At 41.0% G+C, this 18,749-nt stretch overlaps 1 protein-coding gene across 4 annotated transcripts in view; it reads right to left on the bottom strand.

The window, feature by feature from the left end:
- The window catches only part of macrod2 (mono-ADP ribosylhydrolase 2), a 487,683-nt gene that overhangs the window by 383,939 nt on the left and 84,995 nt on the right, over positions 1-18,749 (bottom strand). The gene's annotated exons all lie outside the window — the stretch shown is intronic.

The following is an 18,749-nucleotide window of genomic DNA, read 5'->3' as shown; positions in this document are numbered from 1 at the left end:
GAAACTTTGTTCTGTTCGATTCAGATTCTCAATAAACTTCAATTATAATACTAAGAAACCACAGCGGAAGCTTAAAAACTTCACTGTGACACAGTAAAACTGTTCCGGCATGAAAGGGATACAGATCCTCCATTCTGCTTGACCTAACAGCCGAACAGGACAAAAAAATAAAAAGGAATGAAAGTCTAGATGGCAGAATACATCTATAAAATGAGAAAGTCCTTTTCATTTTCTCCTATACCTATGTATAATGCGCACTATTGACTTTTGAGAATTTTATGGGGGGGAATGCGCATTATACAAAAGAAATTATGGTGCTTGGTTTTTGGATCAGTGAACTTAGTAAAAAATGTTGAATTATGAACTATGAACTGAACTAGTTCATTTTTGGAATGATGAACTGTAATGATGAACCTGTTTGTGTAGAAAATGAACTTTCCCAACTCTGATCCTGTATTATTTCACATTGCAATATATAGCACGGCTTTGGGGGGGGGGGGGAAATGCAATTTTTGGTACTCCAAATTCGAGTTGTTTACTTTTTACTTCCTAGGAGGAAGTACGCCACAGCTTGACTTTGCTTAAGCAGTGAAACAGGTTTGTGTTTCCACCTTTAGCATTGGTAACATTGCCATTATGCAGACTGGCCGAAACATTAAGTACATCGGCACAATCGAATAGGTATCAATACTGATCAAAAGCTCTCTTAAAAGTGCCTTTACAAAAGATAGTTAAGAGTCTAAAAACTAATTTGTCCCTCAATAACTATAGATATACTATTGGAAACACCTATCAGCCTGTTGCAGTACAATTCTACACTTATAACTCCAACTAATACTACAAATAAAAATAATGCATTGTTGCATTGCAAGTTACAGTTGTCCTTTTAGTATTAAGACTAAACATTATGATATTTGCAAGCCAAGGCGAGTGTAAATAGGTTATATATTCTTTAATTTCACTTGAATTCATTTGGTACAACTGATTGTACAAACAACTGACCTAGGGTCTATTTTATGCCGTTCCACCTGGCAAATCAATTCCAACACAAAAAGTATGAGGCCAGCAACGTCATTGTTAATGAAGTACAACAGGTAGCGCAGTGGACTTGCATAGATGCGCAAAAAAAAAAAAAACACCCCGACTCACCCCTCATTATTCTCGGGGACTTTAACAAAGCTAAACTCAACCACGAACTCCCTAAATACAAGCAGCACATCGACTGTCCTACCAGGGAAAATAATACTTTAGACCACTGCTACACCACGGTAAAAAATGCATACCGTGCTATACCTCGTGCAGCCTTGGGCGCGTCTGATCACTGCTTAATTCACTTAATACCGACGTACAGGCAAGAACTTAAATGTGCGAAGCCTAGAGTGAAAACAGTCAAAAAGTGGACAAATGAAGCCAAGATGGAACTTCAAAGCTGCTTAGACTGCACAGACTGGAGTGTCTTTGAAAATTCAGCTGACAGCCTGGATGAATATACGGACACTGTCACATCCTATATCAGTTTCTGTGAAGAGGTCTGTGTTCCAACAAAATCATTTCGCACATTCAACAACAATAAGCCGTGGTTCACTGCTAAACTTAAGCAGCTTCGCCAAGCTAAGGAGGACGCATATCAGAGCGGGGACAGGGGCCTGTATAATCGAGCTAGAAACCAGCTGACCAAAGAAATTAACATTGCAAAGAGGATCTATACAGCAAAGTTGGAAAAACAGTTTAGCGCAAACGACTCTAAATCAGTCTGGCATGCATTCCAGTCGCTGACTAATTAGAAGCGACGATCCCCCCAAGCTGAGAACAATAGCACACTAGCCAACGACTTGAATACCTTCTACTGCAGATTTGAAAAGGACAGTTTCACACCACACACCAACCCGGCCGCACCCGCGACCACAATCACACCTCTGACCTCTGCGTTAACCATCCATGAACAGGATGTGAGACGCATCTTCAAACAACAAAAGATTAACAAAGCGGCAGGCCCGGACCACGTGTCTCCATCCTGCCTCAAAGTCTGCGCGGACCAGCTCGCGCCAGTCTTCACTCAGATCTTCAACAGATCACTGGAAATGTGCGAAGTTCCATCCTGCTTCAAACGCTCCACCATCATCCCAGTCCCCAAGAAACCTGCAATCTCGGGTCCGAATGACTACAGGCCTGTCGCTTTGACATCTGTGGTCATGAAGTCCTTTGAACGTCTTGTGCTGGACCACCTCAAGAGTGTCACAGATCCCCTGCTGGACCCCCTGCAGTTTGCCTACCAAGCGAACAGATCTGCGGATGATGCAGTCAACATGGGACTGCACTTCATCCTAGAACACCTCGACAGTGCAGGGACCTACGCGAGGATCCTGTTCGTGGACTTCAGCTCAGCGTTCAACACCATCATCCCTGAACTCCTTTCATCCAAGCTTCTCCAGCTCAGCGTCTCACCTGCCATCTGCCAGTGGATTTACAGCTTTCTGACGGGCAGGACACAGCAGGTCAGGCTGGGGGAGGCCACCTCATCCACACGCAGCATCAGCACTGGGGCGCCCCAAGGTTGTGTCCTCTCTCCGCTGCTCTTCTCTCTCTACACGAACGACTGCACCTCAGCGAACCCGACTGTCAAACTCCTGAAGTTTGCAGATGACACCACTGTCATCGGCCTCATCAAGGACGGTGACGAGTCTGCATATCGACAGGAAGCGGAGCGGCTGGAGCTGTGGTGCGGCCGACACAACCTGGAGCTGAACACGCTCAAGACTGTAGAGATGATCGTGGACTTCAGGAGGCATCCTTCGCCACAGCTGCCCCTCACGCTGTCCAGCTGCCTTGTGTCAACCGTCGAGACCTTCAAGTTCCTGGGAATTACAATCTCCCAGGACCTGAAGTGGGCGACCAACATCAACTCCGTCCTCAAAAAGGCCCAGCAGAGGATGTACTTCCTGCGGCTTCTGAGAAAGCATGGCCTGCCACCGGAGCTGCTGAGACAGTTCTACACAGCGGTCATCGAATCAGTCCTGTGTTCTTCCATCGCAGTCTGGTTTGGTGCTGCTACAAAAAAGGACAAACTCCGACTGCAACGGACAATCAAAACTGCTGAAAGGATTGTCGGTACCCCCCTACCCACCCTTGAGGACTTGCACGCTGCCAGAACTAAGACAAGGGCGTGCAAAATCCTCTCGGACCCTCCCCACCCTGGTCACCAGCTCTTCCAGCTCCTTCCCTCAGGTAGGCGCTACCGATCAATGCAAACTAGAACTAGTAGACATTCCAACAGCTTCTTCCCTCTTGCAATCAACTTCTTGAACAGCTAACTTACAATTCCATTACAACAAGCTGGCAATTTTTTTACTTGAGTTCGTTGTCACATTTCTGTATTATGTATTACTCGTGCACTCACTGTAGTTGTCTCGCCGTGCTGCACTATTTGCATATAGTGGCCACTCATGCCAGAGTAGCATCTGCTCCATTTGCACACTGATTGAGGAGTATCTGTAACATTTGCACAACCATTGTCCCAGATTATCGCAGTACTCGTCACTTTAAACCGCATACACTCCTTGAAGTCTCAGTGCCCTTTGCACAATGGTCATTGCACCGGACTATTGCGATATTAGCCATTCGAACTGAGGACTCTGCATCTTTTTGCACAATTGTTGTTTGTTGTTGTTTTTTGTCAATGTCTTTATGTCTCCAAAGTGTTCTGTAAATTGACTGTCTGTTGTACTAGAGCGGCTCCAACTACCGGAGACAAATTCCTTGTGTGTTTTGGACATACTTGGCAAATAAAGATGATTCTGATTCTGATTCTGATTCTGATCTATTTTTAGACTTTCATTTTCAACTTCCGCAGCGGGCGTCGTTGCTCCAATCCACCGTGATTACCACAGTGATGTTTGACTCAAATTCACCAATCAAACGACAAGAAAGTCACGTTCGCAAAAAAAGTCTGATATTGGGCTTCGCGGGCCAATCACAGTGAGTCGTGACAGCCCCATGCTACTTCTGTTTACATTACAGACTACGAAGGGAAAAAAAAAAAAAACAGCTTTAACATGCAGTATAGTTTTGTCACTGCCCAAACTTGGATTTTATGCCCACTTCTAACTTGAGAAAACACTTTGCTGTAAATTGCAGATGTTTTTGCTGTTGTTTTGGCTGCAACATCAGCACTATTTTATGGTCACAAACAACTGTAAAACATGCATCTTGTTTTCTCTCTCTCTCTCTCTCACACACACACACACACACACACACATGCGTGCGCAGACACACACACACACACACAGAATCAATAAGTCTCATTAGCAAACAAATTCTTCATTCAGTCATTTTTGTGGATAAAGCAAGTAATTTTTTTGTAAGCCATGTTTTGTTTTTTTCCCCAAAAAAATTTGAAATGGTGGCAGGTGTGTGTGGACTCCCATTGAACATGAGATTGAATGTTATATGTTACTTCTGAACACAGCCACATCCCAGTTATAAGAGGGAGTGCATGCGAAAAGACCAGTTAAAGAAGAACATCTCTTTTGCAATGGTGACCTGGTCGAGAAGGCAGCATTTAAAAGTCAAATTCAGTCACATTCAAGTTTGTTTCAGTTGTTTCTTTTCACCTCCCCTCTCAAAAAAAAAAAAATTCTAGGTCACATTAACAGTGGAAAAGGTTTTACAATTATTTATCCTGGTCAAAATTCTTTTACAACACAAAAACGTGGCATTTGAAAAGGGATGTGTTTACTTTTTTTTTGTATTCACAGCAGCCTTGATCCTGTTTTTGCAACTGCCTGGTGAGGTATTGTGCTGTTTAACAAGTGGAAACAATATAGTATAAGACCATTTCTTGGAGCTGAATTTGCCTTACTTTGTTATTTTACAAAGATTGTATTTAATAAATATTTGATTATTTTTTAGATTGATATTGTTCAGCAAAATCTAAATTTGCACATTCATATTTTATTTAGTTATTTTTTATTTAGTTTTTCACGTTCATGCTCTGAATTAGTTAGTTATTCACTAGTTACTCAGTAGTTGAGTAGTTTTTTCACTGAGTACTTTCTTACTCTTACTCAAGTAATTATTTGGACTACTTTTTACTTTTGAGTCCTCTTACTTGAGTACAATATTTGGGTACTCGACCCACCTGTGGGACCATGTGACAAATATGTAGTGACAGCACACATATACAACAAGACATGCATAGAGATTTTACATAAAGCTTGCCAAAGCACTTATCACCTATCAACTCCGACTGAACATCTGCTTTCCAATCCATTTAAGTACTCGGGTAACTTGACCCCCACCCCCAATCTCATCAGCAATGCAATGAAATTCAATCACTTGTATGGAATCAATGGCTTTGAGGAGAATTACCTGGAAAGATTAGAGTTGGAGGCAGCTGGAAAAGCATGATCCCTGAATCATTCTAGCTTTTCTGTTTATTTTCCCACACACTTTCGCTAAAATAGTAATTATACTCACACAACCAATTTCACCATGGCCACCGCAAAACCACCAAAACACACCTGGACTAGTGCCACAAACAACCCAGTCATTTCGGGGGATAAAAAAAAAAAAGGTTTGCTCTGCAATTTTCCTGTGAAATTTGGTGGAATTAAATACCAAGCAAAATCGAACAGCCTCCAGTCAGAATATTTCAGCTTTACAAATAATTCTGTCACGGTTCGGTTATTTGAAGGCGAGGAAGGCAAGGCAAAAACGTGGAGGACCCAAGTGCAGGGAAGCAGGGAGGCAAGGCAAGAGCAAATTAAACAAATTAAACAAAGTTCCACAACAGATAAACAAAGTAACAAAGAAACACTTGAATAAACCAAAAATGGAAACAAAACAAGACTGGTCAGTAAGACGTGGAACAGACGGGGACAATCACACCTGACAATGACATACCACAATGACACGGTTCACACGCCAAACCGGCAAACCAATTCCTGAATCAGTCACGTGTTACGGTACTTTAGGAAGGTTCGAACGTCATCGCTTAAATCATCAAACCACGCTCCGAACCACACTTCGCCTGGATTTTTGCTGATTACTCGACACACACTTTGAAGCCTCGACACAGACCGTAACATCACTATATTTTAGCAATTACGTCATGTTACTTACCGCCTTTCACAGCAAAAAAAAAAGTTCTTATTCTCAATCAAAGACGTTATGTCTTCATTGGTGTCTGTTTTTTTGATAACGGAATAACACACCCCAGAAACATGTAAAAACAGCTAAAAAAAAAAATCTTTGTGGAGGGATTTGGGCACGGTCTAAGTAAGAACCCATTACATTTCGGCGCAAATCCAAATGCAACCAGAGAGGAAATTTATGACAATAGGAAAAAAACGTTCAGTCTTCAGCAAGAAATACTTGTTTTCACTATTATTAACTTGGAAGATAACCTTGCAGGCAGTGGCGTCGCTAGGCCTATTTTGGGGGGGCTGAAGCTCCCCTGAAAATTGTTTTTGTTGCATGTGGTGGTGTTCATTTGTTTTAGTCTTAGCCCGCCTAAAATGCCTCTTAAGCCCCCTTAAACGAAATTGTTGTACATCAAAACAAATATTGAAATTAAATAATCCCAAATTTTCAATATACAGTACATATATATATTTAGTTCACAATATTTCGACTGTGGTGCAAATTTGTGCAATGTGTCAGCGGAGTAAAAGGTCTTTGAAACATGCATCAATGGCTCTAAAATTGATTCACCTATTTTCATGGCTTGAAGTACTGTCTCAAAGGGGCACAGACTTTAAATAGCGACATCCGTGTTTGCATTGCAGTTGTGGTATGCGTGATAATTGTGTCAGGTTTGCCAAGGACCACACGAAATGAAATGTACAGGTTTATTAAGTGTGAGTGTGTCTAGACGTCTACCAATGGATACTCCCGAAATAGTAAAGGGTGAAGCAAAAGTGCAGCAGCTCCCTGTTTCCTTGTTTGCTTTGGTGCATATTCAGGGCTTTACGGTGACAGCATGTTCCCCAGACAGAATGTACTTGTCTTCGCTAACACCTCATTTGGGACTGCGAGCACCCCCGCAGGAGGAACATAGACTTCTGAGTGCTCCGTTATGACTGAAACAACCCAATGGTAATAAGGAAATGGTTGCACCTGTGGGGATTGAAACGTATAAGTGCAACATGTGTCATATTCCACAGGGCACCACTGAAATGGCCAAAGAAAGCCAGGCTTGGAAAGCACTAGCTAACAGCTTGGAAATTGCTCACTGTGTGAACTATAAAAATAAATTGGCTCACCATTTTTTTCCCCCTCTTGCTACAAAGCATATGAGCATATTCACACAGCAATCAAATTCAAAATCTCAAAAATTGTCTCTATTTTCGGATGATGCTATAAGGCTTTGAAGTGTTTTGTCTTAAGTGTATTAAAACCATATCCAAAAATTCAGTGGCACTGTGGTCTTGTGCTCTTTACACTGAGCCATCTGAGGCTATATGCCCATGCTGTTTGTAGTGACTAAGCCCGATCACCATGGAAACATGGTTGAATGAGCAAAGACCAAGAGTTTGTTAAGCATTGAGGGGCAAGGTCAACTGGCCATGTTATATAGTGGAGGGCAGTGTCATGGGTTGTCTGAGTCTACGACGAATACTTCCAGAATGTGAACCATAAGCAACAATGAAAAACATCACTTACAGTAAGTTGTCAAGGGACATTTTTAGCACAAACTGACAGCTGCCATTATTACCACCAATGTCAGTCACAAATCTGAGCCTTAAAAAGAAAGATGGAGGGAACATCCCAGGTAAACTGTTTGGGATGTGAGAAGCAGACACATCAGTCAGTCTATGTGAGGAAACAAAAACTGAGTTTTCATTCAGTATCCTTTATTGTATTCCAAAGAATCAAGCAGGGGTTTTGCCAACATCATGATTAATTTTGATTCGATGTCCTCTTGACAATTGCAAAGAAAAAAATACCTTTTTACTTCAGATACATTCAATTTTAAAACGGTAAGAAACAAAAACAAAAAAACAAAAAAATGAAAATGACTAGCCCCATCCACTGAACGATTCAGTGAAGGAAGTATGAACCTGTAGGTCACATGCTGGTAACGTGATTGGGATTAACAGTTGGCTAAATGCAGTACTTATGACTAAAATGGACTCTAAATTGTGAATGTGAGTGCGAATGGTTGTTTGTTTGTATGTGCCCTGCGATTGGCTGGCAACCAGTTCAGGGTGTACCCCGCCTCCTGCCCGATGACAGCTGGGATAGGCTCCAGCACGCCGGCGACCCTAGTGAGGAGAAGCGGCTCAGAAAACGGATTGATGGATGACTAAAATGGAATCAGTGTTGGGAATATCGAGTTACAAAAGTAACTAAAATACAGCAATTTCTATATCACAGTATTGCATGACTGGGACATGATTAGTCAGTTTTTTTTTAGCACAGCTCATGCAATCATTGGACCATCCATCCATCCATCCATTTTCTGAGCCACTTATCCTCACTAGGGTCGCGGGAGTGCTGGAGCCTATCATTGGACCATCTCTCGTCAATCAATAGAGCAGTAGTACTGGGGTTGTGATGCAACACGTCGCCTGGCAAGTAAATGTCATGTTTGTTAAAGGACAGAAGTTAAATTGAAAAGAAAAAAAAAAAAAAAATCAGATAATTTGGTTAAAAGCATATTCCAGAAAAAAACTGACATTTATTTAAAACTGACATATTAAGATGTACCTCTAAAAATAAATAGTTCTTGTTTGATTTTGTGTCAAATGGAAAAGAAAAACGGAAAGTAGGCCTCCTAAAATGAGTACTTGTGGGACCGTGTCTATACTGACACAGAACCATTTAAGGTATATATAAAAACAGACACAGGCTGTTGAGTCTGTATAGCTAACTTGAACGAGAATACAGTAGGCACTTGTAATTAAAGAGAGAGTAGGGAGAAATGCTTTCTCGAGGGAACTCTCCATAATTCCCAATTGAGCCTTTGTGCCCTGACCACACACACACACACACACACAGACACACACGCACGCACAAACTAACTGTGAAGAGACAGGACAATATTCATTAGTAGGATGCTGAACCGTAATCAAGCAGGATGGAACAAATGTATGCAGGTGTGGTGTGCACCTAGTTTGCAAAAACCTTCACGTCTCCTTGTTGCCGTCCCAATGATGAGATTATGCTCACCAACACTGCAGATGTGACAACACTTACAGCCCCCACCTCTACCGTCCCAACACCCCGTAATGTTCTGTACCTCCTATTCAATCCCCCAGGCTCCACAGCAGGCAAGGAATTTGGCAAGCTGCGGCGGCCAGCACGAGACCGACAGGAATCTACACAAGGTGAGGACATTCTTCCTCCTTGACTAGCAGATTAATTCCTGTTGGGTGGCTCAAGAGTCTCAGCTCACCCCCAAAAAATGTAAACAGCAGAGTTGTTGAGGCGAATGTGAAAACACAGCTGTTTTCCCTCATTGAGAATTAAAGACACAGCCGGTTATGTGTTTCATGCTGGTGAACTCCCCATGGAGGAAGGCTTCTGTATTTCAGCAAGTGGAGACTTCCATGTTATACACAACTGTTACTTCAACCAAACAATGGCTTCCAGTGTGATTTACTGCACAACATAACTGGGGATGATTGCATTTTGGGACATCACCTGCTGCAAAAGCAAAAAGAATCAAAAGTATGTCCGTGTCACTTAAATGGAGTATATCTGTGTGTGTGTGGCAGAGAGATTTAGTGGGAGCATGTGTTTTATCAGTTGCAGGCGTTGTTTGAACGGAGCCGTGATGAAAGCCTAGACAAATAAGGGAATGTAAACGGAGGAGTAAAGTCAACAGAGAGAACCTTGCCTGTCAGGCAACCCTGACAGAGGCCACACCCTCCAAAATCGTACCAAACTGAGAAGGCTGAATGCTGCTCATGGGCAAAAGTGAAAACTAATAATTTTAGGCTGTGTAAATCCAGTGTACACTGTAAACCCAGATTTTTACTGAACTCAAAGAGATGAGTTACTTAAATGTCTAATTTGTTGATGTGACTTGATAATTCTGATTAATGGGAACTTTTTCATGTGCTGTCGTATTGTAATTGTGTTTTTATGTCCAATAAATTTGTCATACTCAAGTCAACTGCGTTTGTATTACTAATGTCCTAATATTACTTTTTTGAGTCAATTGTACATTTTAAGGTGTTTGAGCTCAAACAACACACTACACCAAGTTTTGCCTAGAATTTCAAATGCATTGGCCGCACCACCAAAAATCTGGTTTAGGCCAGTTGTGACTCAGTGGAATCGATTGATGAGATCTGATTTTGATCTTAGTGAGACATAGCAGATTGAGACGGAAGGATTCAGCGGTATTGGATGTAGTTTTCTTTAACAGTGATGTTCTAGCAAGCAAGTTTTTCGACCCACGTTTGAAGCTTCAGTGAACCCGAGTTCAGCCACAAAAAGGTAAGTTGGAACTTGCCACTCATTGCATGCTATTGCAGTCCCAACTAGTTAAGCAGCTATCCATCTGATTTGCTAAGTGGACTCTATTTATTTTATGTTACCGACTAAGCATGTGCGGAGTTCGCATGCCACCTGGTCGTGAAGTAGGGAGGGACCTTAATTAAGTTCTGGGCACACTATACAGTCCGCCCATGGACCATATAATCGGGCTGTACACGCTGTGCTTCACTGCACCCCCGTGATTTCGTACACCGCTTGTATGCACTTTGGCAACACTATCCACGCTTCATTTTCTCATTCACAGGTAAATATTAACTTATAAACATAGCTATGTATTGTCATAAAACACTATATATATATATGTATATATATATATATATATATAAAATCCCTAGATAATGGTGGCGAATTCTGCGCCATCCATGCCACAACATTCGACCTACGAAGCCGAGCCGCTGCCGCGTCATTTGCTAGGAGTCGAGATCATTGACTCCGAATCAAACACAGCCGCCAGCACCCTATTTTGAGGGCTCCCAGGAGTGAGGGTTTTACTAACGTACACTCGCACAGCGCAAGCTGATATAGTATCTTACATACATCCAACGTACTTAAGTAAAGCTTGGCCATGGCGGCCAGCTGAATCTCCTGCAAATAAATGCACAGTATGATTTGGTTGCACATTTAATTCCATCTTTCAAGTACCACTGAAGGAAGGCCCGTATACCACACTTTTAGAACCACTGAGTTAACTAATAAGCTTTAATTTCTTGATATACTCTGATACCTTTCTCGCTCCCCTTTTCTCTACCCACACCCTCCCTACCATACATACATATACGTCTGTATTTTATATATATATATATTTTTTTTTTTTTTTGTAGCACCATGCTGACGTGATGGCGCCCTGTTCCTTTTTTTCAGCACGTTGATGATGAGAAAGGTGCGTACAATGATGTGTCAGTGGGGATCCTCTGCCATGAACAGGAAAACATCATTTCAGATTCCCTTCACCATCAGGCATCTGCAGTTGGAATCATCTTGGAGGGAACCATTGTAATAGATGAGAGCCTGCCCCAGGACATAAGGCGCACTTAAAAGTCTTAAATTTTCTCCAAAATGGACAGGGCGCCTTATGTGTGCACCGAGTTCCAAAATCTGTAAATGTTGTTGTGTGACATTAATGAGCGCTCCGCTTGACTGATGGGGAGTATTTCCTGCCGACACGCTGCTTAAAGAGAGGAAGGCGGACGTGACTGAGGACAGCATGCGGACGTAAAGGGGGAAGGATGCACGTGACAGAGGACGCTAAAGACACGCCCCCAGTAGGTATATAGTTCCAGTATGTGCATCGGTTTGGCTAAGGACCCCCGAAAATGGCACCTATATATATATATATATATAGACTTACGAAGCACAGTTTAAACTGCAAGCTATTAGTTACGAGGAGGAACATGGGAATCGAGCAGCCGTGAGAGAATTCAAGATCAACAAATCCATGGTTCGCAAATGGAGGAAGCAGGAAAACGAGCGTGGCCAAGTCAAGAAGACGAAGCAGAGTTTCGGCGGAAACAAGGCGAGGTGGTCCGAGTTGGAAGACCAACTCGAGCAATGGATTAATGATCAAAGAACAGCCGGGAGAAGCGTCTCTACAGTCACCATTCGACTGAGGGCAATAACGCTTGCAGAAAAAATGAAAATCTAACATTTTCAAGGAGGTCCGTCTTGGTGCTTTCATTTTATGAAACGGCGCCATCTATCCATCTGGGTAAGGACTACCGTGGCGCAGCAATTTATGGCGGATTACAGGGAAAAGTTGGCCATCTTCCGCTCCTACTGCAGTAAAAAGGTTGCCGACAAACACATCCAGCCCAACCACATCACCAACATGGACGAGTTGCCGCTCACTTTCGACATCCCCGTGAACCACACTGTAGAGAAGAAGGGGACCACAACGGTAGCGATACGCACAACGGGGCACGTGAAGTCGGCTTTTACTGTTGTGCTTGGTTGCCATGGTAATGGACAGAAACTGCCACCTATGGTGATTTTTAAGAGGAAGATGTTGCCTAAAGAAAGGTTTCCAGGCGAAGTCATCGTTAAGGTCAATCAAAAGGGCTGGATGGACGAGGAGAAAATGAGAGAGTGGCTGAGTGAGGTGTACGTAAAGAGACCGGATGTTTTTTTCTGCACGTCAACGTCAATGTTGATCTGTATCAGCCCACTGGCCTTTATTGGGGTGTTGGTAACAAAAATGGTGTGGAGAAATAATTATAGTGCCATTGTAAATGGTGTATAATTATGTTTCTAAACAATTGTTTGTTACCAACACCCTGATGCACTCCGGTGGCTGATGATGTAGATATACACTGTATATATATATTTTTTTTTATTATTTAGAGCATGTGAAATAAAGGTTTTTAAAATTTACAGTATCCAACTGAGTGCCCGGACATGGAAATCCTTTCAACCTATTTTTGATTAGTATTTAACCCTTCCAAGATCAGCAGGGGATACAGGAATACAGCAGTTCTGTATCACCTTAGTTTTTTGTTTTTTTTATCAGTTGGCGCATTGACAGTATAGGTTTGTAAATGCAATGACAGTGTTCAGCAGAGTTTTATCTGGTCAGCTGCAGTTTCTGAGGCAGATTGTTTTATAAGTAATTTATATACATACAGACACAATTAGCCTGGTGTGCTTCTCGTTGCTGTTCAATAAAAAAAAAACATTGAATAGTGTAATGTTGTAGTTGTATGTTTTACATGCCTCTAATGATTTGAAAGCTGTTGAGATTCAGGAACTAACATAGAACTTAATTTTTTTTTGTTAAAATATACTTTTTTTGTGGAATTTGTAATAGAGAAATGCGTACTTAACAAGCTGAGTTCAAGAAATGGGTGGACAGTGCTTGTCTTTACTTAGAAATTTTAAGGCAACGTGTTACCCGAGTTTTTTCAAGTATATTTATACAGGGTTTACAGTGTACTGAACAACAAGTGAAGCTGAGTTAAATGAGTAGGAGAAAAAGAAGTCTACTCATCCAGGGTTTAGAGTGCACTTAACAAGCTGAGTTGAATGAGTAGTAGAATAAGTAGAGTTTACGTATCCATATTTACAGTTACACTTAAGTTAAATTAGTAGTAGAATAAGTAGCAAAAGGTAAGTCGGCGTTGCAAATTTAATTTTTCCTGATCCCTCAAGTGACTACGTTTTATAATTTTTCAAAGCAACCAGTAACATTAACTCCAGCTAAAAAAAATATTTTAAAAAAATGAAGACAATCAAAGAGTGAATCACACAGAACATTTCCCAAAACATAGTGCTCTTTATAGGTTGTAAAAGTGGGTGATTAATTGACATGTTGGAAACATTTGACCCGAGGTATGCACTTCCAAACTGCAAATATTTTGCCAACGTTGCCTTGCCTTACCTGTACAACACTATATGAGAGGAAAATAGTGAGAGTTGGAGGGGGTGTGGCGTTACTATTCTGACAACGAGCATATGGACTAGCTGGGCCAAAATTTTAATTGTGAATCAGATTTTTGTGGGAAATAAATACAAAGATGTCTTTAAGGCCATATCTCCTAGCCTTATTTGTTAAAAAAGAACTTGGGCATTAATACGAAACACACACTGATGAAGTAGTTGTTACATTATATACAATAAATGTTATTTGACTGCTGGTATCACACAAAGAAATGTTTCACTGCAATTAGAGAACTGATGCATTAAAAATGTTTAAAGCAGCATCCAGGAGTTGTCTTTGAATATAGTGTTGACATTTTAGCTGTGCAAGTATATTTGGCCTAGTAATGTACCGTGAAGGGACCAGAAGGTCAAACAGTAAACTGGGCTGGGCAAACATCTATCCCTGTTCCAGTCTAAACGGAAGCTTCACTATTTTCTCTTTGTTCATTTTTATGTGGGAAGACTGGAGAGCCTGAATCCCTATTGACTCAATGTACTGAGACGTTTTCCCTTTTACCAGTGCTAAAGCAGGCATGAGCATTAATCCTTAGGGGTTAAATGGAGCCTCTTCTGGGCTTCCTCTATCCTGAGAGAGTTGGGGGGATGCCGTTGCAGTGCACAACAAATGTGATTGTATTTGGCAGAATGTTGGCTGAACTCTCACAAATTTTGGAATAGAAACATGAATGACCCAGATGCGCAGAAATGCTGAGTTGAAAGATATTTTTGTCATAGCTGATACAATTTGTCACGACTCCTTGTGACTGGCTCCAAGTCAGGCCTTCATTCAAAAGCTCCAAAATTGCATTGCCCAATAAACAATACGTTGCGATAATTTTTGTTTTGGGCATTTCAAAAAAATTTTAGTAGAGCAGAAAAGTTCTCCCTGCTGCCTCTCATTTAGCTTGCACTACGCTGGCACCACTGTGCATACCGGTTTGTACCTGCTTTTCAGACACTGTATTTATGCTGCCAATTTTTTTGTCTGAGTTTGCTGTCACATTTCTGTCGGGCCAATTATATATTACTCGTGCACTCACTGTAGTAGTCTCGCCACGCTCCACTATTTGCATATCTGTTGTTGACCAATACTGGCCACTCATGCCTGAGTAGCATCTGCTTCATTTGCACACTGATTGAGGAGTATCTGCAACATTTGCACAATCAACATTGTCCCAGATTATCGCACTACTCGGCGCCCTTTGCACAATGGTCATTGCACCGGACTATTGCTATATTAGTCATTTGAACTGCTCTAAGTGCTAGAGGACTCTGCATCTTTTTGTACAATTGTCAAAAAAAAATTATTACCATTACCAGATAACTAGCAACCCTTTATTGCTCAGTCACTATTTTTGTCAATGTCTTTATGTCTCAAAAGTGTTCTCTGTCAATTGACTGTCTGTTGTCGTACTAGAGCGGCTCCAATTACCGGAGACAAATTCCTTGTGTGTTTTTTGGACATACTTGGCAAATAAAGATGATTCTGATTTAAAGATGCAAATTTACCGATAAATTTGTCTCTAGTTGGATAAATCATATTACATCTATTTGCCTATACTCCTTCCAGAACATGCAAAATGAACTATGCGGCAATATTATGTATATTTAGTAGACCAGCTTCCACATCCATTTGCATGAGCAATCAATTTTGCACCCATTTTTGCCACGCAAACTTTTAGTAAGACAGGCCATGTGTCAGACTCAGAGTCAAAACAGAAAGGTATTAAATTCAAGGAACAATGTGCTCATATTGTGTTTGTAGTTTGCAATAATGTTTGACACAACTCCTTTATTGGATTTCATTAGATTGTGCAAGCAATCATTGTGGCTGGTCGATGCACTTCCTATTACTACAAATACCATAGATTTACACTTCTGTCATTTGATGTGGGTTTCAAGGTCGTTATATACACAGAATACACTGATCTCTGTTACAACACATTTTCTGGCCGACTTTCTGTCACTTACTAGTTTTATTTGATCAGTAGGTTTAGTTATTTCTGGAATGCGAAATGTGCCTTTGTAAAATTAGGTAGTTCAAGGCTATCGTCAATAACACAATTGCCACTTGAACTGTAAAAAACCCCCACAAATTTCTCAATACAGCAGGTAAGTACTGTATATTAAACCATTGACAAAATCAAGCCTGCATACACTGGTGTGTGCTTGTATATTTGGAGCATATGATATGATTTTTTTTTAGTCTACTGATTTAAACTTTTCCATTACTTCATCACTGTGCAGATGTAATTCACAGCTTTTATTGCTGAGTGTTACCGATAAAGCAGCTCACGTTGGGCTAAAGAGGATTTTACTTAATTTCCTTCTAGTTTTACATCAAACATGTCATTCACGTCAACTCTGCCAAAAGGACCTTTCACCATTATGACAAAAAGTGCGTACATAATACAGGATGGTCATAACTGCACCTCATCTCAACTTGCCCTTTCAGTCCCCCACCATCACTTCCTTTAGACTTCCTTTGAAGAGGGATAGTAACTGTAGAATAGTAAGATATTCAATATTCAACTTAAGTCAGTGCCAAAGCACTGTTGGCAGACAATGAGGTAAAACACCTTGGTGTTAGAAGGGTTTGAGGTGCCTGAAAACACCTTCAGACAATGATAACTGCCAATTGAGTTTCTCGGGCTCCGTAGCTTGCAACAACAGCTTGAACTGAAGACACTACTTAGCACCTCACTGACTAATTGTCAACATATAACGACTGAGCTATGACAGATAAGACAAGGCAACAAAATCAAAGTAAAAAATTTAATTGAAGAGTTGGCTTAAGAGTTAAAATGACTCATGTTATGGAAAGTTTCGTGTATACCAATATTCATTCCAATTTTAATATTCTGGTTATTAATTTCATTTTAAAAAATGAGCACTCAAGTCAAGAAAATCATTGAAAAACAGCATTTTTTTTAGATCAAATTATAAGGGTAAACAAAGTCATCAGAATCACTGAAAAAATGTAGAGTTACTGTTTGGCACAGATAAGTAAACACTTTGATCACAATCATGTGTGCACCCCCTCTCCCCTTCTCTTTACCCAAAATATCGTTGTCTAACATGTTTACTTCCTGTATTTGCTCCAATCAACAGGGCCACAACAGGCCTTGAGCTTTTGTATTATCTATCTTATCAAGAGCACCAAAGACTTTGTTTGTTGCACAAGATAACATTTAGACATAGCTTCCTGCTCATACAGCTCTAAACCCTAAACGACCTTTTCTCGAGGCTCTCAAGAACTTTAAAACTATACGAGACTCCTACACTATACTGTCTATTCACCTGGACTGAGGAATGTAAAGCAGACGTTTCTTGAAATTTCTGTTAATAGTTTTAAAACGAATACAGAGTTGAATATAAATGCCTCTGCTCAACTCACTGGAGAAGTGAGATTTAAAGTTGGGTAATTACAGATTAAGTAGCAGAAGAGTAAACCGGTTACAAAGTAAGAAAAAGGAGCTTCAATTAGCTACATTAGTGATCTATGTTGGATATGAAAACACTGTATGATAATTATTTCTTTTATCTCCTTTATTGTGCTAATAGTTGCAGGTGGGGGGGGGGGGGGGGGGGGGGGGTTCTAATCTTTTCAAAGAGCATTGTGTTGGGGGTCATTAACCTATGGGAGGTCCTAAGGCGGACGAGTTAGCTCCTAACCCCCTCTACCTTTTTCTTTTTTTAAAGAACTCGCTCATCCCTGTGTTCCTCTGTCTCTGCAGACAACACAACTGCAACCACAAAAAGAACCAAAGAAAACAAAAGATGACAGTAAAAACAGCCAACTGTGCTTGTCATTCTTCCACAAACACAGCCTAAATGACTGCTGACCAAGGTCCCTTGGCTTGCCGAAGCGGCAGGATGTCGGCCGCTTTAGTATGTTGTTGTTGGTCTTTTTTTTCCTCCCCCCCCTCCCTCTTTTTCATGGTTGCATCCAGTCCCAAGAGATGAAGGGGTCAACTTGTCCATCAACATCTGGGATCTGCATTAGAAAACGTTAACATCGTACATAACATGGCTGAGCTATCATACATCAGATCAAGTGAGCCTCTCTGTTTTCTTAATGCAAACCTTTGGTTATCAACTACGGTAAGAAACACTATTTTGTTACTGAGGTATAGCCCACACAAGTACAAATTGCTAAATTTTCCACAAATGTGTCCACTCACAGATTAATTTTCATAGACGCTCATCTATTTTGAATATAACATTTCAATGCTTTTGCAAATCTCATTTAGGGCGCACTCACACTAGACTATGTGTCAAGAGTGTCCAAGTGCAATACAAGTGCATCCTTAGACTGTTGTGATGCTGAGGAGATTAAAGGCCCAGCCTTTGCAAATCAATACACAAATAAAGCAAAAGGCAAAAATAAAGAGGGGTAATTTACCACATTGGATGAAATAGAAAAATGTAAAAAAATAAACAATAAGAATGCATTCTCTTCATTGTCCAGAGAGCCACTAACAGGCACAATCAAGAGAGTAAATACCCATGTATTATATCGTGTGCAGACTATCGTGTCAGACTATCCAGAAAGTAGGGCATGCCTCCGTACTGACCACAGCTTGAGCAAACCATAAGATATCTGCCATAACCTAGACAATGTACAGTCTGCTACATAACCAAACAGATATTCAACAGCTGTTTTGTGGTCACCTAAGTCAAGGGGCATTGGCGCGAATACTTTCCTCCCTTATTGTTAAACAGTCACAAGCCGTCTGATATGCAAACTGAGGAATTGGACAGACAGAATAAAATTGCACCCTTGGTAAAATATGGCACCAGTCCCCTTGAACAAAAGATAAACAGGGCAA

Source organism: Phyllopteryx taeniolatus, chromosome 11 (genome assembly GCF_024500385.1).
Source record: "Phyllopteryx taeniolatus isolate TA_2022b chromosome 11, UOR_Ptae_1.2, whole genome shotgun sequence".
Lineage (NCBI taxonomy): Eukaryota > Metazoa > Chordata > Actinopteri > Syngnathiformes > Syngnathidae > Phyllopteryx > Phyllopteryx taeniolatus.
Note: the sequence above shows the minus strand (reverse complement) of the source record. Positions and strands in the feature narration are given on the sequence as shown.